Below are 25,320 nucleotides of genomic sequence, written 5' to 3' on the forward strand. Positions count from 1 at the left end.
GTTTAATTATTACTGCTTTTAGCTGGTACTAAACCCATAGAGTTGTCAGCCCCTCATTTTTGCGATAAGTGTCGTGTCAAAAAGAACTAGCCTTTGAGTCATTGCATTTTTGTTGTTGTGATGGTGAAGTTGAAAGTGCTTCTAATGCTTTATCCACTGAATTAGATAAACTTTCTACTTCTAATGATGATGATTCTGAACATTTTAAGACATATTCTCGCCTTTACAATAACCTATTTACTTTTAGCTCAATTGGTGGATCAATGGTAGGAATACTCATAAAGGAATATATGCTTTCAAGGTTCATGGACAACTCTATCATTATATTCCTGACTTGTTTCCTGATAATGTACCACCACAATATTTACTAATCAGTGGTTCCTGTAGGCGGATGCACGATCTGCATGGTGCATCAAGTGCAAAACGCACCGGGTTGTGAATAAAACGCAAAGGTTTTGTTTAATTTTTTTAAAAAGCGGAATGTACATCATGTTATATCATATTGTACATGGCTATAGAAAAGAACATATTGTTCAATTCTAATGTGCATGAGTTATTTTGAGCTTCATTTTATAAAAAAGGAAAAACCATACAAAAATTTCAAATCATTTCAAATTATATACTCTCTCTCTAGAACTTTTCTCTCTCTAGAAGATTTCTCTCCCAAAAAAAAAAATTGAAAATCGCTTCAAACTCATTAAACCCAAAGAAAAAAATCGTGAATTTCGAACTTTATGGTGGAAGATGAAAGACAAAAACGAAAGGTAAGATCAGATTCGACATTCATACTTGTTTATTTTGAGTTCAAGTGTTTGTGTTTTATAGATTTGTTGAAAATTGTAATATTTGGTTATATTTTTTGGGAGGAATTAATTTGTGATTTATGTGGTTTTGGTGTTGCAATGAGAAATATGAGATTCTTGAAGAAAACTGACCAATTATTACATTTTGAAAAGAAAAAAAAAAACAAGCAAATAAAAAAATTCAGAAAAAGTTGTAGTAAATAATACAACGGAAATTTCACCAAATGCCCCTGAGTTATTTTTTTATTCACCATATAGCCATGAAATTTTTCAAATTACCATATGCCCCTGAGTTTACAAAAATTGTTACAAAATACCCAAATGACTAACGGACGTTAACTGTGTTAGTCATTTAGGCTTAATTTGCCACGTGGCATCTTATGATTGGATGCCATTTATATTTTAATTTTAAAATAAATGTTTAATTAATTATAAAAAAAATAAAACAAATAATAAAAAAAAACCTCCAAGCACCAGCCAGTCCCCGACCGCCACCATGTACCTGCCGACAAGGATTTCGCCTGAACCCTCACGCCGACGCCACCGCCAATTCGACACCCCATCAGCCGGAACCCTTGAACCACCAATTCCCCAAACCTAAAACCGCCCCTCCTCTCTATTTTGAAAACCTCTCCCTTCCCCACCGCCGGCGCCCATACTCCCATCCCCGAGCCGACGAACTCAAACTACCACTTCCGCTGCCACCTCCATCCCCTGAACCACCTCAACGAAACCCCTAAATAAAAAAGCCCCAAAATCGAAATTCTAGATTTTTATTTTTAGGGTTTCGATTTTGGGGTTTAACGGTTTTGGGCTGGTGGTTTTCGGCTAAGGTAGGCGGTGGCGACGTTGGGGATGAGACTTAGGCTGCCAGCAAACGGGATTTGGGGTGGTTGTTTGATGTTCCTCTAAGGTGGAAAGGGGTTTTTGTGGTTCAACGAGAAGGAGAGGGTATGGTGGTTTGGGGAACGAGCGGGCATTAGCGCAGGGCTAAAGGTAAGGTGTCGCCGGCGCGGTGTGGAGGCACGGTGACGGTGAGGCTGGGCTGAGTGTCGCGTGTCAGTTTTGGGGAGATGGTTGGGCTAAGGTGGCTCGTTAGTGGTGGTTAGAGGTGGTGTTTTGTTTTTTTTTTTGGAAAATTTTTTAAGCTATTTTTATAAGATTTAATTAATTAATTTAATAATAACCAATAACATGCTTCCACGTGGCATAATTAACCCTAATGGTAAACGAAATTAAATGTTGTCAGTCATTAAGGGGTTTTATGACATTTTTGTTAAACTCAAGGGTATGTGGTGAATTTGAAAATTTTCATAGATACTAGTTTTCGACTTCTGCGCGCGCGATGCGCGCGCTCCATTTGGCAAATCGGAATAGTTTTGTTTTGCATTTAACGTAAATGTGTAATTAATTTCAAATATTTACAACTTTACTTCTATGATGCTATGTTTGAGGCAGAAAATAGACATGGTCTTTTTTCAGAGTTATGTCTGAGTGTAATTCCCTTGCTCATGGCTATTATGCTTTTAAATCCATATGCCAAGTTTTTCAAGTCTCTTCGGGAGATTGAAGTCACTGAAGAGACTGAAATCAATCTCAATAAAGACCCCATTTCTTGATCAACATGTTTACAATGCTCCGAAGTTTGAAGAAGTAGTTGTGATATGGAGTGTAGGTACTTAATCTAGCCAAAGCAACAACCCACACATTACTGTTCATGGGAAATCAAACAAGAGCCATAGGATATATCATTATTATTATCGCTGTTACGATCCGCTACAATATCCACTTATATTCCCTCGAGGTGATTGTAGGTCGCATCACGAATTACTAAAAATGTCTCACATAGGCCAGTCCCAGGTGGAAGACCTTTCAAATATTGTCATTTCAGACACATGCTCGTAGTAACAGTGTCGATAACAAAAAGGCTTCCCCAAATTGAGATTGTCAGTGGTTGTTCAGTGTTGTGTATTATAAAATGGGGGAGAAAGCACATGCTCTTCGAACATGGTAAGCAATGAAATCAACACTGCACTTACGTACCTTATGTAGCCCTAATAATTTGTACTAATTTGTCGTTTTGTACATCCTTGGATGAAAGAAAAACAAGCAATGCTTCTTGACTAGGTCACTGCACATCAGAACACCATCAAGAACAACTGCAGTCAAAACTATCAGTGAAATTGAGGAGAAAATGTAACACCAACATCCCCCCATGACTATAGATAACCAACCCCTATCTATTAACCAATAATTGCTGGAATTTAAACCTTGCAGGTTGGAAACACAATGTAAGACTAACGTCATTGGATACAAGCCACTATCCCAAATGTAGAGTTAGCAAACCTGATTGCTTACCTAGGATGTAACAAGTGTGGAAAGCGTTGCCAAGAATCTAGGGACACATCTTTCAAATGCCTACATTGCTCAAAAAAACAAATGTATTGTTATAGTCAGGTTAGACTCTATTTTAATCAAACCTATTTCACAACTACAAATATCAAAATACTAATATCTCGTTAAACACGGGATTAATTTTACCATCGATGTGAGTGACGGCTGTGACACCACAGGGACTCTTAGACTCCCTGCTTTTGTTGAAGACTGCGAAAAGCTTATTGGTCTGCCTACTTCAGAGATATATTAGAAGAAAATGGCGGTAAGAACAAAAAAAAGGTAATTATATCTATAAAATAAACTAAAGAGCCAACAACTAAAATAACATGTAGCGTCTACATAACGACTGCTTATACACATTCGATAACCATCTGCCCAAACTAAAAACAACCGAAGAAATAATCAAATCATGAAATTAATACTCAACTAACATGTTATCTGCATTATTGGACAAGTGGATTGGCTGGAATTTGAAGAAATAGCAACCAACTTGAGGACCAAGGCAAAACATTTCCAAATTGCACCAACAACTTCTCTCGCCAGAATCTGGGTCCTCAAATGGGATCTCAAAGACATTGCCATCGACTAAACACGCAAAGGCTACAATATATATATATATATATATATATATATATATATATATATATATATATATATATATATATATATATATATATATATATATATAAAGCCAACCATGTGTCCTTAAATGCCACCTTATCCTTAGATATATGTTTAAACTTATTTAGTACTGCTGCAATCTCCCATATTTTTAAATAATGTATAAATAAAATTTTATTTTATTTAATGTTTATTGGTATTTTTCCAGAATTTAATTTAAAAAGTTTCAAATTTTTAATTTGGGTCGAAAATTATTTTGATACAAATTATTATATGTACCTTCATTCTATAATTCATGTCCAAACAAACAAAGTCAGACTCGCTTTACTTATTTAATTGACCCATAATTTGCATGAGACCCAATATTCCTACATACCCTAGAATTCTCTCTTCTATAAATACCCTATACATCCCCAAAATTTTCCCCACACAAAAAGGTTAGTATTTTCTTTTCCCTTTTAATTTTCTTTTCTTTCCTTTCTTTTATTTTTCTTTTTCCTTTTTCTTTCTTTTCTTTTTCTTTCTTTCTTTCCTTTTCTTTTCTTACGTGAGTTTTCACTCACCATGATACCAACCACCGCCACCCACCGGACTCTGGCGCCGCCCCCTTGTCACCGGCAAACCACCAGCAGCCCGGCTGGGCACCGTGGCTACCTTCCTCCCCTTATTCCTCCTTTATTTTCTTATTTTTGCTTAATGTTCATATAATTAGTTTAGTATAAATTTTATATTTATCAAATTCATGTTTTTGATAGCTTAAACTTATATTTTCATATTTTAATTATGTTATAAATTTTCAGATTTTGTGATTATAAAACCTAGGGTTTTAATTTATTTAAATTGGGATTTTAGGGCTCTTATGATCAATTAATTTGGGGCTTTTGTTCCTATTAGATTTCAATTGATTAATTAAGCATAAAAACATGTTTTAAATGATGTTTTAAGGAGTTTTAATCAAATTTATATTGCTGGAAATTTGTTTAAGATTACTACTACCAAGTTGAGCTTAAGTAACACCCATTGATAACACTTTAAAATTTTTATAATTGTTCGATTTTTTAGTAACACTTTTGTAGCATTGTGGTATTATGTAACATTTTTGTAACACCTTAATATTATGTAACACTTTATTGTAACACTTTGATATAAGGTAGCACTTGGTTGTAACACTTAATTTAATATTATTTATTTTTTGAATAAAAACATTTAATTTGATATGCTAATCCTTTTTTTTTCTTATTCTTATCGAATATCTTTATTATTATTATTATTATTATTTTTTTTTAACAATCCCAAACTTATTTATTGATTTTTTTTTAATTTTTTTTAATTAAAATTGACCCTCAATCACAACGTCACAACCTTCTTACCTATTTCTCCATCCCTCAAACTTAGACTGTACGTCCCCTCTAGCCCTCTTCATCGGCTTCCACCGCACTACCCCTTCTCACTCTCGGTGCTCCACTGTAAATCTCGTCCACCACAGCCTTCCACCATCGCAAGTTCGCAACCCGTGCTCCAAAGGCAGCAATTGCCACCTCCCGACCTACATCATCGGTGGCTTCCACCTTAAAGTTAGGGTTAGTGTTAGTTTTGTTCAATTATCAATAAGAGTTTGAGCTATTTAGAATTTGGGTTTCTATTCCCTTCCTCTAATCTTGTTGATGATATCTTAATTTGATTTATATTTATATTCAAGTTTGCATGCATCTAAATTGGTGGAAGTATTTATATGAGTTTGGGATTTTTGTTTTTTCTTCTTTTCGATTACTGCTAATTTGATTTACCTTATAATTTGATCTTTGTTGACTAATTTTACCCATTTTAATTTAATCATTTTCTTTTCTGAATTGATTGTGGAGAATCCAGGTAATTATGGGCAAAAGAGATGCAGAACTCGAAGGCAATGCCAAATATAATTGGAGGAACGATGTTTGATATTTAAGCTACGACTATTGCTACTACCAAGACCACCACTACAGCAAGGTTTGATTTTTTTTTTTTTTGTTTTTGTTTTTGTTTATGTTTTTCTTAGTTATATTAAACTCTAATTATGAATTGGGTTTATATTTTTCATTATTATGATACATTTTCTGATTATTTGTTACTTTTGTAAGAAATTTGTGATAATTGCATCCCCTGCCACAGTTTCCAAGCTTTTATTTTGTGGGGTTAAGATGATTAATTGGCTAATTTTCTTCATTTCACTCATTTTTTATTTCTAGATTTTGCTTAATTTCTTTTGGGATTTTAGATGTCTGATGAGTTTATTAGCACGTCCAGGGCATTCGTTTATTGCCTATGCGGTAAGATATTACTCAAGTTGTCAAATGAAATTTGCAAATGTAAGAATAAAAATTATTTTTGATAGGTAGATGTAGTTGAGGATTAAAAAAGAGTTGCAGCATTCAGTTGGATCACAGGTGTAATGTCTGTTCATATGTCTTGGGGTGTTTGATAGCAAAGTTTATTCCGGGAGAGTACATATTTGAGGCATGTTTTTACCTTTAAAAGTTTTTCTGTGAGTTTTAGTTGTTACCGTGCTCTTACTGATAGTGTTACATTATTTCAGTTGTCAATCTCTTTCTTAATCATGTCTCCATTATTCTTTAATTATTCACCTATCTGTGGCTTAGACTGCTAGGTGTGTACCAATGACAAAGCAATCACTCTAGTAGTCCATCTTTTTAAGTCCATTAGAGAGTGTTATAGCTCTATTAAATATGGTTCTGCTATAATTTTTACCAAGTATGCTCTTATTGTTTGTTGGGTAAAGAAGGTTATTGTTATTCAGCATTTCATTACCCCTTAATATTTTACAATGAGCTTATCAATATTATATTGCAGCCTGGTAACATTTTTTTGTTTCATTGCCCCTTAATATTTTACATCATAGATCTTATCAACCAAGGAAAATACGAGAATGACAAATTAATTATTTTGTTTTGTAAGTTGAATTAGGTATAACTCCAAAGCACTATTGTGATGCTATTATTATTTATTATTAGATTCTCACATTAATTTATAATTGAAAATTGAAAAGGGAAGATAATGATATTAATCATGGTGCAATTTTATACGTAATCACCTATCCAATTTGTCAAGATTAGATAAAAGCAAGTATTGTCCCCAATTTTTTCCCTCCTTTTCTTTTTTGTTACAAATGTTTGAGTAATGCACTGTATCTTCAGTATAACTACTAATCTCTGTTTTCCATGAAATATTAATATGAATTATATATGATGATTCCTCCTCATTGACCCCACACCAACACTATACCCCATTTTGTTACTTTAAACAAATTAAAAATTGATAATCCACTCAACTAATAGGCTGATATAGGTTGTGATCTCCTTCACATTTGGGCATATATTGAGTTGTCAACTAATAAGCTGAATGATTGTATTAATACTCTCTTACTAACCACTTAGTCATTTAGTGTAGTAATTTTTTTTTTTAAATACTATTTTCTTATAAAAAATTGATTCTTTTCTTTGAAGATTGAATGGTATGACAAAATGAGGTGTGAAAAGCTATTGAGTTTCAGCAAGGGTTCCATGGCGAGTAAGATGATTATTTGGCTAATTTTCTGCGATTCACTCTTTTTTTTTTCCTGGATTTTGCTTGATTTTTTTTTATTTGGATTCATGTTGTCAGATAAGTTTAGCTTCTACTTCAGTCAGAAAACTCAGTTTTAATACTTTGTTTATCTCTTTCTCCTAGCTACATTATCAGTCACTTCTAGCCAAGCTCTCGGTTGTGCAAGGACTAGCAAATTAGCATGATAGTCTTACTTTACTGTAAAGTAGTACTTATAAGAGTTATGCAATGACTAAAGTTTGAATGAGTATTTAAAATATGCATTAATTTAGTGCTAGCAAGGCATGTGATTTATCTAAATCTCACTATATTAGTGTGTCTTTCCTGTTCATCTTAGTTATAAAAGTCGCATTTTAGTTTTGTCCATATGATCATCATGTGTAGTAGTACTCTAGATAGTAGCTAAATCATATAGGAACACTGTGATTTTTTTATTGTTAGAGTTATTGTGGACCCATGAGTCAATAGGTGTCACTGTGTCAGTGATGCGTTAGGAATTTATGTTGAACTTGTAGCCATCTATAATAAGTATGCCACTAATCATTAAAATCTTATCATGCTAAACACATACACTTTTATGGCATGACATAAAGCAAAAGAGTGCATCTAAGCCCAAACCACATAGACTACAAAATATTTCAGCTCTTTTGTATAATGTTCACCTATGATGAGAGCTTAAGGGTGTGCGAGCATGTAAAAAGAACTGAATTTGCACATATCACTAAAGTGTATATTTCTTGTGCTTCTCTTCTACTATCATACTTGGACAATCTAAACATAGACACTTTTATGGCATGGCATAGATTCATTACAAAAAAAAACCATGGCACTATACATCAACCACTGTTTCCAAAAACATCACCATAATATTATAATGTTCCAAAGTCTTAACTGTTGAATAAAAATTTGAACCAAAACTCGAGCAATTACCATACTACCGTCTTTGACTTCTTCATTAGCTTAATTTAGTTGCATAAGCAAATATTTAACCTATATGTCTCGTATCTCATCAATCTCTTCTGATGAATAAGCTTCTTGAGTAAAGAACTGCAATGTAATTAACAAAAGTAAGAATTAAATAGGGTCATGGATGTAGTGTCAAATCTCAGTTGAAAATCGAATATGTGAACCAAAGCTCATAACTGAATTACCAAACCAAAATTGAATTTTAGAACTTATTTTCATAACTGAATTTAAGAACTAAATTCAGAACTGAACTTCAGGACTGGTTTCAGGCAAGGGTAGGGCGAGGGGGGTTTTTGCAGGGCAGGGGGTGTTTGTAGGGCAGGGTGTGTGTGTAGGGGGTGTGGGTGCAGCTGCTGCCCTGCAAAGGCAAGGCTACTGCTACCTTTTCAAGCTGAGGTGGCTACTGCCCTTTGCATATATTATCTTTTTAGATTAGAAACTGAGCATCTAAATAATGTCGGCAAATTTAGAGCAGCTAAACATGTATCATTGACTTGGTGGTGGGCTGAGCTGATTGTATTGCATAAATAGCCTGGTAATTATTCATTCTAATAGTGAAAAATAGTAAGGGGTTAATGGGGGTAGGGAGATGGGGAAACGAGCTCCTAGTAATAATAGCATGTGTGACTTTCAAGACATGATACAGAATTTAAGTTATAACTTATGATCATCGCTCTGATGTCCATGACTTTGGAAATTATGCATACAGATTTGTGATTGTTATCCTTTCTAATAAAGAAAATTTCTTGGATGCTACTTTTTACACTCGCATCTTTTATTCAAGCAACTCTTCCTATTTTTCAGAGAGTACTATCATCTTGGGAGTATCTTTATGTAATAAATTGCAGCAACTTTAATTAAGAACAACCTTGATTAGGCATTGTTCAAAGCCTCGAGTTTACTTAGGTTAGTTGTAAGAAACCTGGTCGTGTCCTGCTCAAAAGTACATTTCATTTACTCTTTGACTATCATTTTGTACTTTTTAAAATTCTCATTATATTTACTGATGCTCTTCCATTTTGAGCAGGGGAGTGAGATACCATGAGTTAGAGCATTGGAAGTTTGAAGACGATGGAAAGAAATACTTCCGCCATGCTACAGGGCTAAAAAAAACACATGCTTGCATGTATGTAGCTGCCAATGTTACTGTTATTATATTGCTGCTGCTGGTACTGACGTCTAAGGCTGTTATTGATGTTTGTTGCTGCTGATGTTTGTTGCTACTACTGCCTGTTGGCCTCGTACTGCTGACTAATGTTACTGCAAGTTGCTGCTAGCTGCTTTTCCTTCTAGCCTAGTACTACTCACTACAATTACTACAAGCTGCTGCTACTTCTATCCTAGTATTACTCACTGCAATTACTGCAAGCTTCTACTAGCCACTTTTACTGCTAGCCTGGTACTGTTGAATGCAGTTACTATTAGCTACTGCTATCGATTGCTACACCTAGCTGCTGCTACTGCTGTCTATTTGCTACCGCGCGACTGTTTTAAATTATTTTGTTTATCATGTTTGTGAATTTGGTGGTCAAGCTAGAGACCAGGGTTCACTTTCTTTTTGTTCTGTTTATTAAATTGTTTAGGCAAACAAAAAATTGGTGTTTATGGATTCTTTTTAAATAAACTACGAAATTTTATCAATTCAAATTATTGTCTATTGTATGTGTTAGTTTCACATTCATAATTGTTGTACATGTTAATATTATTTTTATATTTAAGAAATAGAAAAAAGTTGCATATTAATAATAATTGTTACCTATTAATTAATAAGGTGATACGTTATTTTGTAAAAAGTGATACATAATATCAAATAAAGTGCTACAATATATAAAAAAAACTTATTGAAAAATGTTACCTAATAATCAATTAGGTGTTACATTTGTTCGAAAAATGATACATAATGTCAGATAAAGTGTTACTATATGATTGAAAAATGTTACCAAAGACAAGTAAGTGCTACCTAAGAAATAAAAAGTAACACTTTAAAATTGATACTAATATTATAAAAAGTGTTACATAAGAGGGTTTATAGTATCACTTTTGAAAGTGTTACCATACAACACCTAAAGTGTTACAAAAGACCTAAGGTAACATGGGCGGAAGTATCACCCAAAAAAGTGTTACCTATTGTCTATAATAACACTTTTACTACTTTATGTAACACATTTTGGGTGTTACTTAAGATTAGTTTTGTATATAATTTGTGATTATTGGTTGTTTTCTAGGAGGTGATTATTCCCTAGGAGACTTTTAAGTGATTAAAAGTGGCACAAAGGATTGTTTACACGAGCGAGGTACATACATGTCTACTTCATTGTAAGTAGTATCATGTTTAGGTACCAAAAAAATGAACTTAGTTTCATGTTTAGGGCACTCTTGGATGAAAATTGTTTGGTTATACATTAAATTAATTCATGTGCTTATGTTTATGAGACATGTTTTGGTGAATTGATTATGTTTGTACGGAATCATGGATACAAGCATGTCAAATTATATTGGATTAATTGTTTGTATGGAATATTGATACAAGCATGTTTTATTGGATTGGTTTGTTAACCATACTTTGATTATTGAAGGATTGGAATTAAATGGTTTAAGTGGAACGAATTTATTGATTATTCCACAAGGTTATTATTATTTTATTTATTACTCAATCATGGCTTGTTAGCATGTTGAGTAAAGGTGGATTAAGCCGAAATGTCTAGGTGAGTTGACTACGTTCAACAATTTTGGATAATTTGGAAGTTTAATAGAATTAAAGGTCAATTTGTTATGTGATCACTGTTGTCCTAAATAAGATTAAAAGTGAATTTATGTATGATTGTTATGTATGGTCTACTTGAATGAGTCGGCTATTAATTAAAATTGTAATCACGTAAAGTGAAACATGGATGAGCAATAAAACTCTGGAAAGCGTGCACTTCTAGAGTATTGACAATTATGGGTTGGGGTACACGGTGGTAGCCCGTGGCTTTCCGAGGCTTGTTTGATCAACATGTCCTCTTTTCTTTTGGTATTTACATTTTTATTTTATAATGAAAGTTAGATAGGATCCTAGACTAACTTTGTGAGAATGGAGTCGCGCCCACTCTTGCATCGCGTTAACCTTTTATTTCAAATGGTCATTTGGGACCAAAATGATTTGGTGGATTGGACAACCTCGTCTATTGCTTACTCCAATTAAATTAATTAAATTAAATATAAAGAGTCAAGTGTTTGGAATTAGTTAGTAAGTATGTTGAGTCAATTGAATTATTTAAGTGTGGAGTCTTGACTAATGATTTCACGTCGTATGTTTATTTACTTTAATTAGTTGAGCATGCTAGGTTTTGTGCGTTGTAGCTTGTATGTACTCAGCTTTGCTGATTGCGTGCTTTTATGTGTGTTTTCTTTTGGTTATGGCCTTCACCTTTCAATGACCCTGTGATGATCCAATCATTACACTTGTATTATTGGGGAGCAGTATCGCACAGGTTAGCTTGATGACGTGAAGTTCAGGATTTGACAAACGCATTGTCAAGGGATTGGTGTGATTGAAAGTATCCGATTCTTGTGTTGAACTTATTTATGTTTTGCTATACGTTTATGTTTTAGATTTTGATTATTGGTTTGGTTTTAAATAAGGGCCTTTATGGTTCCAATTTGTAAGCTTTGACTTATTCGTTTTTCTAAACTATGTTATTTTAAAGACTTAAGTTTGATTTTCCGCTGCGATACTTTGATAAAGCCTTAATGTTTTAACACGTGGCGGTAACATGCCAATGGTTCTCCACTATTATATTTAAATTAAGTGGTTTGGAAAAGGGAGAATTATTGGGGTGTTACAACTGCCAGAAAAAAATAAATAAAGCATGTGTCCTAAAACGACACTTTTTCCAAAGTATTACTTCCTCCGTTCCTTTTTACTTAATCTGTTTCTTTTATCACGTTTGTCAATGCAAAATTTTAACGATCAATAACTTGAATTCTCCATAAGTAAAAATTAGAAAAGTTATATATTTTGATAGTATTTATTGAGACGAATTCAAAAAGATCCCGCATGAATATGTCTTTCGTTATATATTATTCACAAAAAATGGTCAAAGGAGGGGAGGTGAATAGTGTAAAAGTCAAAGCGAGTCAAATAAAAAAACGGAGGAAGTATATATATATATATATATATATATATATATATATATATATATATATATACACTTCCTCCGTTTTTCTTACTTGCAACACTTCCCTAAAAAGGAAATGTCACAATACTTGCAACACACTATAAAAGGAAAGTTACTTTAGGGAGAAACTATACTATTTCCTTATTTAAAGCACATAGCCCACTAAATTACACTCCTAACAACCACTCATCCTATTTTAAAGTTTATTATATCATGTAAACCCCACCTTTCTTAATTACCGCGCTAAAGGGTGTGTTGCATCTAAAAGAAAACGGAGGAAATATATATACAGATGTATATATGTAGGTTTAATCTAAACTTATGTGCCATGTAAGAACTCTTTTATTGAGAGAAAATAATAAATGTCAATGTAGGCTGTTATACAGCAAAACCCTTTCAAAGCACAATGTTAAGCTCATTGCACTACATCAATATGATGGTCACTATATCAGCTCACTGCACCTTTAAACTACAACTTCTGTTGTCATATGTTATACCATTGGTGCAAACAACTTAATTACAATGTCCTTCACAAAACGGCAAAATCCAATCCATCAATTTACAAAACTAATATCCCAAAAAACCAACGTCTTAAATAGATAAAACACAACCCAATTAAAACAACAAGAAAGGGTAAGCAGCTCTGCGCGCATCGCGCGCGTTGGCTCCCCTAGTCAAAATTAAGTTACCAAAATATGTAGTTAGTAAGACTTGAACCAATGACCTAATAGAATGCAACTAAAACTTCTACCAACTTAGCTACCTTTCCCATCTATATTTTTAATCATAATATACATTTATTACTGTAGACACCCATTTGTGTCTCCCCAAAACCAAACCCGGTGATGAGTACCTTTCACGTCGAATCATAATCGATTGAAGTGAAAGTGTGGAAAGTCTAGCGTTGCGGGTAGCTTTAATTTCTTTTCTCTTCTCTCTGTTTTTGAAAACTTATTTTAAGAAAACAGCCAATCCAATTTGGTTGGTCCATGATATGGGTCCAATAGGAGTGTAGTTGGATGGGGCTTGACAAGACCTTTCCAACGATATATTATAAGCCCAATTCCGATGAATATTGAGGAAGTTATGGCCAATTTACTAAACTGGGCCCGTTTTGAGTCTTATATGCGGCCCAATGATCTAGAGGAGGGCCTAATATGATTCATCATTCCTAATGCAATTAGAAATGGTTTTAGCCTTCTAGATTCTTCTAGAAGGTTCTTTTCATTCCTAATTCAATTAGCATTGATAAATTGACTTTTGACTTTTTTAGAGTTTTAATTAAAATCAAATAGCATTTTCGAGGAAATTATATGATTTTATCCTCCAGTACGGCAAACTTATCTGATTTTCGAAAACGCGTTGAAAATAGGCTTGCGCCTGACCCCAGGCTTTGGCGCCTGGAACCAGGCTTGGCGCTAGCCATTGGCGCCTGGCGCTAGTGTTGGTGCCTGGCGCCAGTTAGCCAGGGTTGGCGCCAACTCTGTTTTTTGTGCGTCAGACTCTGTTTATAATATTTTATCTTTTTGGCTGATTTTCTCTATAAATATCGTATTAAAAACTCCGTTTTCATTCATCAACAATCAATTTTAATCTACATTCACCTACAATCAGTTTTCATTCACAATCTCTAATTCTCTCTTAGTCATTCACCAATTCTCATCATTCACGAGTTCTCATCTACAATCAGTTTTAATTAGCATTCTATATTCATTCATTCAATTTTTTCTTTCTTTCTTTCTCTAAACCTTGTTTTCGCATACAAAATTCTGCATTCGCAAGATCTAGAAACACCTAGCCATATTCGAAGTTGCCTTTGCCCTAGACGTGAAAGGTTTAATTTCTGAGGGTTTGGTCCCAAATCTCTCTTTCAATTATTTAATTTAATTGTTTGTTTATTATTTTCCTTGAATTTACTAACGTGTGTATTTTGTTACTAGAAAGAGGTACGAAGCATCAAAGTAAGTATTTTTATTGATTAATTGATATTATGATGTAGAAATCATGTTTAAATTGTTATTATGATATTCCTAGTATCATGTTTAGGGAAAAGGTTATAATATCAAATATGCTTATTATGATTCCCGCGATGTTTCCTATGTTCTTCCTAATATTTATGATTGTTAGTATCATGTTAGGGCTAAAGATTTGATTTTTATTGCTTAGTGACATGCTAGGGTTTGTTATTAATCTTGTTAGTATCATGCCTAGGATCTTGCTATTATTATGCTTTAATATTGACATGAACATAATTATGATTATAATTGTTATTATTATGAATATTATTGTTATTATTATTCTGATGATGATTATTTTATCTATGATGATATTATTATGATTATTATTATTGTTATGATTATTTATTATGTTGTTTGATACATTATTTATTGTTATTGCTTGATCACCTTTATTGCATGTTTAAAGGGAATTGGTACTTGTAATCACGCTTAATAAGATAATTAATAATCTTGTTTAGGGTTAATTGTGATTATAATTCAAGTGATCGCCAATAATAGTTTATTTGTGCATTAAATTCAACCAACATAGATAAACAAGTTTAGGGTTAATCCTATTGATTGCATGTTAATCAGAAAACGCACATGAATACGATCAGAATAAAGTAGAGGCCTATTATTAGGGCAGGTTCAATCTCTTTTAGGTTGGATTTGTACCTTCATCCCCGAACCCTTATTTGGTTCTAGACCTTATGGAGTTGACGATCTCTTGGATCGTTAAGTGGTGTAACCTTCATCCTATGAACGGTTTACAAGTTCCTAAAACTTGTTGGCGACTCTTTTGCTCTATCTTCTTCCCTTTTGGACGCCACTGTACTTTAGTGTATGATCACAGTGGGGTTCAAGCTAGTGGGATTAAAGCTTGAAATTATTCCCTACAGTTTTTGGCGACTCCACTGGGGAGGATTTCTATTTTAATTCCTGAATTTGTTTCGGCAATGATTTAGAATGAGTGGATGAGACTCGAAACGTTCTAAGTATTTCATGTGCGTAATTTTGATTAACATTATTGTCATATGCATAAAAAAGATCTCATTGGAAAGACCATCCGTAATGAGTTAAAAACATAGGATTTTACACGTAGGAAATTTGAGGAATATCTTTCATAACTAGGACTGAAATAACACCGCGCGAAACTGGAAAATTTTATCGAGCACAGAAAGCTGCTGAGGCATGTGGGAAGTAGCGTCAGGGGCCAGAGCTTGGCGCCAGCATTTTAGTCGTAGCGCCAGACGCCAGTATTGGCGCCAGGCGCTACAGTTAAAAGCTGGCGCCAGTCTCTGTTTGCTGGCGCCAATTTCCCCCAATACCGAGCCAGAAATATGCGTTCTAATTTCGACCAGTTTTTCGTATTGTTTGCTCGATCCTACTTCCTGATTGAATTTTTTCTCACTTTTCTGAAACCCATATGTGTTCTACATATGGACATAAGCCTCTGGGAATTCATGCTCCATCTACCCGATTGAACGCTCCGTGCAACAAAGGGTACATCCGAGATGTTGAATTCACCAAACCATGGAAGCGAGTTTTTTCTAAAACTCGCGGTGTCCCATCCACTCGCGCCAACCCTTCACGGTTAGGCTTCTGCGCGGTGCATCCGGACAATTAACCATGGACCCTCTATTGACTAAACCATATTCCGAACTTTAGAGAGCTAGAGCCATGGTTAGGTTGCGAACTCATTGCATCATATTGTGCCTACTTGACTAATTGTGCATTATTTGTTGTGCATATATTCTATGTTTCTTTTAACCGTTTGTTTGACTTGTGTTAAGACTAAATAAACTGATTAATGACTAAAGGACTTTGTTTGATTAATTAATTAATTAATTTGATCTAATAAATAAACATAAAATCGAGTCATAGTTCCTTTAAGTCAACCCGGATTTTTATTCCCGTATACTGCACAAACGTCAACTTGTTTTGGTCATAGCCTAAGTTCTAGGAAGAACTACGAGTCTTAGAACCTATGGATCTGTAGCCCCGAGTTTTATCTTTAATTTGGCGTTGGTTTCATCCAAATCAAAGTCACAGATAAAAAGTTATGACTAAAATACCACAGCCTATCCAGTTTAATGCATATACGTGAAGTTTTAACTTAGTCTTTGCGTGGGTCTAGTCACATAGTCTAGCCACATGGTCATGACACGAGTCTTAACATGTCACCTACACTCACTAGTATTATCACACACTTTTTATATGTCACCATGACCATGTCCTAGGTTCATGCATGAGTCGGTCTTTTCCGTCATTTGAGTTGGGGGGTACATTCTATTCCTAATTCTTCATATTCTTCCATCTACATCTTTTTCTTCTTTCACATTCTATTCCAATCTTTCTTCATCCATAACATGTTGAATAAAGTTTGAGTAAAATAATTAACAATAAGTATCCCCAAATTTCCTTTTCCACAATACTTGGTCGAGGAGAGAAGGACGATTAATCAAGGACAACCTCTTTGTTCAAGTCTCACTTTTTGATAAACCGATTCGTCAAAAGAGGAAGGCTAAGAAGATAATGGCAACTCAAGAGGAAGTTAATGAACTTAGGAGTCAATTGACTAACGTGACTGAGATACTGAAGCTACTCACACTCAAGATCGATGATCTTGCGAAGCAACAACAAATGAGCCTCATGCAAGAGAGTCTAAGCAAGCTATCTAGTGACTATAAATTTCAAGGCATGAGTTCACAAGGGGTCTCGCTAGACAAGGAACTTCTTCCACATAAGTTCAACGCCACTGACATCCCAAAATTCAAGGCAACAGATAACCCTTACTTTCATCTAAGAGCTTTCGAAACTATAATGAACATTAAGGGTATCGATAAGAAGGTTTTCCCCTCTCTGTTCCCACTATCTCTTGAAACCGTTTACAAACAATGGTTCTTCTCCCTTGACAAGGAGAAAACCTCTACATGGGAATCGATAGTAAACGCTTTTGTTGATAGGTACAAGTGCAATATCCAAGTTGAAACCGACCATAGACAACTTGAGATGCTAAGACAAAAAGAGAATGAAGGCTTTACTTCTTTCTTTAACAAATGGAGGGAAACTTCCGCCAAGATGATTGAGGTCCCCACCGAAAATGAGTCTGTGAGGATGTTTATCAAGAATCTCCAAGAGAAGTATTCAAAGCATTTAAAATATCAACACAATCTGAATACTTTCAAGGCCGTTTATGACATCGGAATTGAAATCGATGACGACCTCGCAAAGCAAAAAGCTACTAACAATAGTAACCACGGTGGCTGGAAAGGAAAGAAGAGCGACAATCCTTCTTCTTTCGAAAAAGCCCACTCTAGTAATAATGTTAGTACCTTTGACCATAATGGTGTCTTAGCCATGGACAATCAAGGATCTAAAAGGAAACCCAGGCGAAAGTTCACACCCATTGGAATGACCTACGATGCTGCTTTCGATCGTCTCTATGATCGAGGATTAATCAAACCGCCCTACCGAGAATCCAACACCAGAAAATCGATCTTCGAGATGGAATCCAAACTCCTATTGCAAGTACCATCGAGGGCACGATCATACTACTGATGAATGCTACAGGTTTATTAATAATAACCATAAATAGTAACCATAGTCATGAGTACTCAAAAATAAATACAAGGACCAAATATTCCTAATTTAGTGAAACCAATCCCGGGACTCCAATGCATCATGTATTGACTCCACCTGAAAATAAGCAACGCTGCTTACCATTACAGTAAACAAGGCGAACCAAAACAAAACAAGAAGTACTAGTTAGCAAAATATGCTAAGTACAATAAGTGCAAGATAATTAAACTCAATTTATTCGCAAACATGCTTTAAAACCAATTTTCCAATAATTCCAAACTCATGATTCAAAACCAATCACTAGTGGAAAAAACTTCGTTTGTAACGGGCATAATAAAATCCGTTACGAAAAGACTATTCGTAACGGGCAATATGTATGACTGATACAAATAACAACTATTTGTAACAGGCATTATAATGCCCGTTACGAATATACATTTAATTGTAACGGACAAATAAAGTCCGTAACGAAAAATCATTTAATCGTATCCGACAAAATATTGCCCGATACAAATAGACCTGTGATGGGGCGGAATTCGTTGAAAGGAGTAAGCCCATTATATTAGAGTATTAGGGTTCCAAACACATAGCCTCCAAACTTTCACTTCCTCTCTCCGTCTCGCTCTCTCTCTCCTCACTCAATCTCCTCCCTCCATTTTTGTTCAGTTTTGCTTGATAATGTTAGATATTCGAAACAACGACGAGAAGAATCTTATCTTCTTCTCCGAGGTATGATTTTTTTAATTATCCTTTTTGAACTATAATGTTTTTAGCTTACATTTGGGATTTTGTGAAGTTTTTTTTGATAAATTTTGTTGGATTTTGAAGATATGAGTTTATCAGATGAATTTTTAGGACTGGATTAGTGTTGATTGGGATAATGATGAAGATGGTAAAAATGATTGTTCAATTGTTGGTGTTCGATGTTTTCAAGCTAAATAGGAGAACTCCGCTTTTTCTTTGCCCTCTCACTACCCGGCTTCCCCCTTTCCTTGCAACCTCTTTAAGAGAAAGTGTACAAACCATCCATCAAAGAAATTGGATAATTATTCTCACTTTCTCTCTCCCCCTTTCTCTACCATTTGTCGAATTTTTTTTTCGTTTTATATTTCTGGGTGTTGTTATTAACTTGCAAATTTTTAAGGTTGAAATTTTGCAATTTCTACCAAATAAAAGCCATTTCTAACAATTTGATTTACGTATGTTAAAATTCTAGGGTTAATTTGACGAATTCAATTGCTGATTGAGTTTGATTTTGATTATGATTTTAACTTTCTCCCACTTTTTCTCACTTCGAGATCCGCCATTAATACGGTTTCAAGCTTTTCTTTATCTTTTTATGGTTTAAGCTCTTTATTCATTACTTATTTGGTGATTTTTCCAGTTTTTTGTAATCTGGATATTTTAAATTCGTGTTCAATTTTTTTTGGGTTTTGTTTGGTTTTTCGTTTTCTGTTGATAATCTATTGCATTTTTTTTTGATGTTTTTGGTCATTTTTTTGTATAACTGTAAAATTGCTTCGAATTTATGTTTGCTTTTCGTTTTCATCTGTTATTGATGTGAATTTGTTTACTTTCATGTTATTGAAGTGTCGTATCATTGAATGAAGTAGTAATTAATTTGAGTTATACTCGTATGTATTTCGGGCAGGATAGGGTAATTTTGATTTTAAAGAAAAACTATGGATGATTAAGTATACATTGATCGATGTGTAAATTTGATATATTTCTAAGGGTCGTGGATGCATGTATAATTGTATCATAGATGAAAAAAGAAATTTGTTTGAAGTAATTGTGGCGATTACCTTAAGATGGAAGTAAATGTGGAGTTTTAGCTTTTGGAATCGACAAGGTTTTCGATTTTGGTTATAGACATTTCAGGACGTAATGTACTAATGTGCAGGTTGATTGTCGAGATCAGCTAAGAAATTGCTACTTATTTAAATTCTATGCTATGAAATTATGGATGTTTGTTGTTTTTTATAAGAGTGAAACTTAAGGGGAATTCCTTAGCTCAAACAACTAGGATATCATATGGGTTTATCTGTTTATGCCCATTTTCCTATTTAAGTCTAATATTGTTGGGAATAGCTCGGTTGCGAACTTTAGATAGTTTCCCCTTTGTGTATAATAGGTTGCGAGTATAAATCCTTTTAGAGATTGGTCGAAAAGGTGGATATGTTGTGAATTCATAGGTCTTTACATTGTTAGTACAGGTACAGAACTACAGCTATAGCCTTCTGTATGAAGGGGGTGACCATGGGAATTTATGTTATATGGCATATGGATTTTTATTAAGACTTAAGATGCGTAGGTCTGTGGTGTTGTAACCTGTTGAGTATGACCTTATGGGTTTAGTGAACTTGTTCTGTCTATTCAATAACATGTTTATAAATTAATAAATTTCGGTTAGTATCCACCTTCAGAACCAGTAGCATTGTCTCATGTTTTAAATATTGTTTGAGTTTGCTTTGAGTAAAATCACTGATACTCCATAGTTTGGAAGATACGCTCAAATCATCTGTTAAGGACTCATTTTTCCGAGTTCATGCAATTCTTGCTGATAATCAATCATCATAAATTGCATGAATGATAAAAGATTTTTACATGATTGCTATCCATGATCCAAGTGCTGCATATTTTACCTTGCCGATTTTTACATGATTGTGTATATTTAGTATGTGTGCGGTATATGGCCATATTTCTTTGTTTATTCATGTGAGGTGACTACATTTGCTATCCATGATCCAAGTGCTGCATATTTTACGCATCAAGGCAGATGTGAATTATTGTGTTCTGATGATAGTGAATGGACTATTAATTAAGCTGACGTCTCCCTCCTATTCATCTCTCTACTTGATATTTTTGCTATTATTGTTTCTAGTCTAGTTGATATTACGTATTGAGATTTGTACTTTGTCACTATTTGTAGGTGTTTCTTTGAAGACTCAGGAACTCTATGCAATTGTTTTTGCTACTCGCTACCTAGATATCTTCACGGATTTCATATCAGTGTCATGAAGCTAATATTTCTCAGCAGCTCTAAAAAAAATATACATGGATAATTTGATATTGGTTTCTTATTTCAAATTTAGTTCATGTTTTTTATATAATTTTTGAGTTATGACTTTTATCATCTAATATTGCAGAGAAAGAAAAGGAAGGACACAATTTGCATTGCCCTTGCTGATGAGACATGTGAAGAACCTAAGATTCAAGACTACTTTGCACTTACCTTGAATACTACGGAGTACTTTCTATTTTGATACTTGAGTAACACCAAGTTTGTTAATTTTACTAGTGTTCTAATACAAGGAAAAAAATTGTTGTATCTTGGATTATTTATTAGCTTTGTAGCCAAAGGTACTTATTAAACATTGTGGAAATAAATAAAAATTTACTTTGAAAAATAAAGCACAAAATGCCAACAGCCTGACAATGCCTGGATTTTTTTTGATTGGGGATAAATGTATTTGTAACGGGCAGTTGAAATGCCCGTTACAAATAACCCCGTTATTCGTAATGGGCATTTCAACTGCCTGTCACAAATAACCCGTTATTCGTAACGGGCATTTCAACTGCTCGTTACGAATAACGACTTATTTGTAACGGACACTGCCTGTTACAAATAACATTGGCTATCTGTAACGGTGGCATACGTAACGCCCGTTGCCCGTTACGGATCAACCATTTTCGCCTGTTACGGATAGCTATTTTTCCACTAGTGAATTCTCAATATTCCAATATCAATAACCAATAAAACCAATTCCAATTATTTAAAAACCAATTCCTCATATGAAAACCAATTCCTCTCCCAAGTGTGCACACCCCCCAAGCTAGTTTCCTTATGTTACAAGGCTATTCTTGAGGAAAAACTCGGTCATGCAAAGTCCAAGGCCTTATCAATAAACTAAATCCGCATAGTGGGATTACCAATATGCTTATAAAGCATAAATAATAATAATTCAATGATTCAATAAATCCTCTTTTAAATCCAATAATTAAAACCTTTACTAATAAAATTCAAACTCCTTTTTAATAAATTCAACATGCTTTCAATATCAAACCCTTTTTAAAAACATGGATAATAAATTAATTAGTCAAAACATGATATAAAATCAATACTCCAATTTATTTATCAAAACCAATTTATTTAAACATACTTTTATTTCATAAACCATAATTCAATTCAATTCGTCATAAATCATTCAAACATGTTATTCAAATCGATCACTTTCGAGGTATCTAGCCACATAATCGTACCTTGATCCTCGCTTAGCAAAACACACCAAAGAAACCTCAAGGATCTTGATCAAAAACACCCAAGGAGAAGAGAAGAATTGGATTTGCTTGGAAAGAATAGGCAGAACTTGCAGAGGCTGTAACTCCTTTGATATAACTTCGAATTGTGTGATTATTAAGCCTAACCTCAAGGATTTTTTGAGAGGAACAATTTTCTGTAAAACGTCAAAACCCAAAAACTGACCAGAAGTGCCAGAAAATTGGCTTCAATTTGTGTAAAATTGAGGAGAAGAAAAGAAGAGAATTGGTGTGAAGAATGTGAGAGGTATAAAGGGGTATATATAGGCTAGCTCATGCAAGAATTATGGTAGGAAAATGTAGGAAGAATTATGGTAACTAGGGTTTAAGAGATTACTTGGAGAAGTGAGTAAAAGAATTTAGGAAAGTCTTGATATTAAGGTGATTGTGCATACTTGAATATGGAAGGTATGTATGTCATGAAAAATATTAAGGAAATTGGAATTGCTTGGGGAATAATTAAGGAGAATATAAGGTAGGAAAATAAGATGGCCAAATATTTAAGAGATGGAAAAATTAAATTAAGGAAAATGAGAGATTTTAAGGAGATAATTAAAAATACAAATTACCAAAATATTTTTCCCAAAATCTACAGGGGATGGCCGAAATTTTTGAGCTTTCCTAAGCTCATATTTTCGGCCCTCCTTTCTAGTATTTAGGAAATTATTTTGCTAGTTTTTAAGGAATTAAAATAATTGTGTAAATAATATTTATTGTATAAAATAATTAATTAATAAAGTACCAATAATTCACCAAATAATATTAACTAATAAAATCAGATTTTTACACTAGAAAAATCCAAAATTATTAGTCCATTAAAGGGAATTTTCGGACCCTATTAGAATAATAATAAAATATAGCTTTTGCCTTAATTAAAATATCCGAAATATATAAATAATCCGGTTTTTAAAATAGGATAAATGGATAATAAATCTTATCCAAAATAATGATTAGTTTTCAAAACACTTTTGTCACCAAAATTCAAATATTATTTTGACTCCAAATAATAAATTTACTAAAATATCCTTTTTATAAAATAATTCCTAATTAATTAATTAGGAAAATACGTATGAAAATACGGGGTATTACAATCTAAAATTAAAATTCATTAAAGTGTTGTACGGTTGGTTAAATGATTAAGGAATGAATTATTTAAATGTAATTAGTTATAAGAAACGATAATATTAACAATTTTTTTTTCAAAAAAAAGGAAACGACATTATAAATAAAAAGAAATTAAAGTTACTTTCATCTTTAATTTTCATCATCAATAATGTTCATCATCAATGGGTTCTTATAATTTTTTTTTTTTTAAAAAAATCTCCATTGCCAACTTTAACCTTTAAGTGCCATTTATATTTCAAACTTTACCATCATCAACATCAATTATGTGAAATTAGAGATTTTATAATTAATCATCACATTATTGTCTCTACATTTTTTTAGTCAATATAAATTGTTATATGACATCAATTATATCTTTTAGGTCTAATCCTCCATTAATGAACATCAGTTATTAACTATCACGTAAAAATAAGCAGCAGTTATTTCCTCAAAAAAAATATCAATTAAAAGTTTAGCTAATTAATTAATTTTTTTTTAAAAAAAACCTAATAAATTAGAAATTATGACGTGATCAAAGAAATTCTTTTGGTCTCCAATTCTTTACTATCTTAGCCTTAGATAAGATCATGATATTTTATGAATAAGATTTTTTTAAAGTACTTCGTAAATCAAATGGTGTAAATTTTTTTTTTTTTATGTTAAAAATACTTCACGTAGATTTTTTTTGTCCATGGACTGTACTTAATTACATGTATTGGTATACTCAAATACTCATATAGATTTTCAGTTTCACATATAAAATTTCTATTTATGTTCAATTATTAATAACTAACATTGTTTAGTGACATAGGAATATCTTTTACTATAATTAATTACTCATCATATTTAGTTAATAATATTTTGTTTCTCTATTTTACCTAAAAAATCCCCAAAAAAAAATCCTTGCAAAATTAAACCTTGCGTGATGCCATACATGATTTAAGGTGGAAAATGCTAACCTTGGTATACCATGAAATAATTTTGGGAATATTTTCCCATTGTAGGCGTCGTTTGAAGTGCGCCTACGTTAAGCATGTTGTGAATATGATTGGAACTCATAGGAAGTGGGAATTGACATTATACGATTAGGGACAAGGTAAGTAGGGAGCCGCCAACAAGTTTTTAAAGAACTTTTAATAAACCGTTCACGTATCATAAAAGACAACCACGATTAAGGGACAACGAAAGACAACAACAATTGACCCGTGAAGGTTACTCGCCATTCATAATCCATGAGATTATAACTTTATATGGTTCGGAACCACAAAAGGGGGATCGCGGATGATGGTACAAAGTGAGTCATGGAGTCACATTCGCCCGTATTGGCCTCTACTCGATTCTTATTGTGAAAAGTGATTCATGCGATCTCAAAGGCATGCAAACAAATATTCAATTTTCTCCAAACTATAATTATGCTAAATTGGTTGAATGGTTGGATATTAATGCACACATAATTCTAAAATATTTGTGATCACTTGATTAAACAACAAGATTAAAACGGAACCTAAACTGGTTGTCCAAATTATCTTATTAGTCATGATTTTCCAATTACATATTCCCTTTAAACATGCAATATGGTGATCAATAATAATAATAGAATAAACAATAATATTGAAAGCAATTTGACCATAATATCGTTAGTCAAATCAAATTATAATAATAACCCTAATCATGATACTAGCAATAAAGAATAGAATAAGTAATTAAGTGAATTAATTACTCACATTATATTCCACACGTTCCTTTAAATTGCTACATCGTGAATAAATT

General features: G+C 33.3%; 1 long non-coding RNA gene across 2 annotated transcripts; it reads left to right on the plus strand.

The window, feature by feature from the left end:
- Positions 1-5,147: 5,147 nt before the first annotated feature.
- LOC110711453 lies at positions 5,148-10,034 on the plus strand. Of its 2 annotated transcripts, XR_002509369.1 has the most exons (4): positions 5,148-5,401; positions 5,691-5,807; positions 7,322-7,385; positions 9,415-10,034. It is a non-coding gene; the product is annotated as an uncharacterized LOC110711453 (long non-coding RNA). The 2 variants fall into 2 exon arrangements; XR_002509373.1 differs by lacking the exon at positions 7,322-7,385 and having other exon boundaries at positions 5,151-5,401.
- The last annotated feature ends 15,286 nt before the right edge of the window (positions 10,035-25,320 follow it).

This window comes from Chenopodium quinoa, unplaced genomic scaffold (assembly GCF_001683475.1).
Source record: "Chenopodium quinoa cultivar QQ74 unplaced genomic scaffold, ASM168347v1, whole genome shotgun sequence".
NCBI lineage: Eukaryota > Viridiplantae > Streptophyta > Magnoliopsida > Caryophyllales > Amaranthaceae > Chenopodium > Chenopodium quinoa.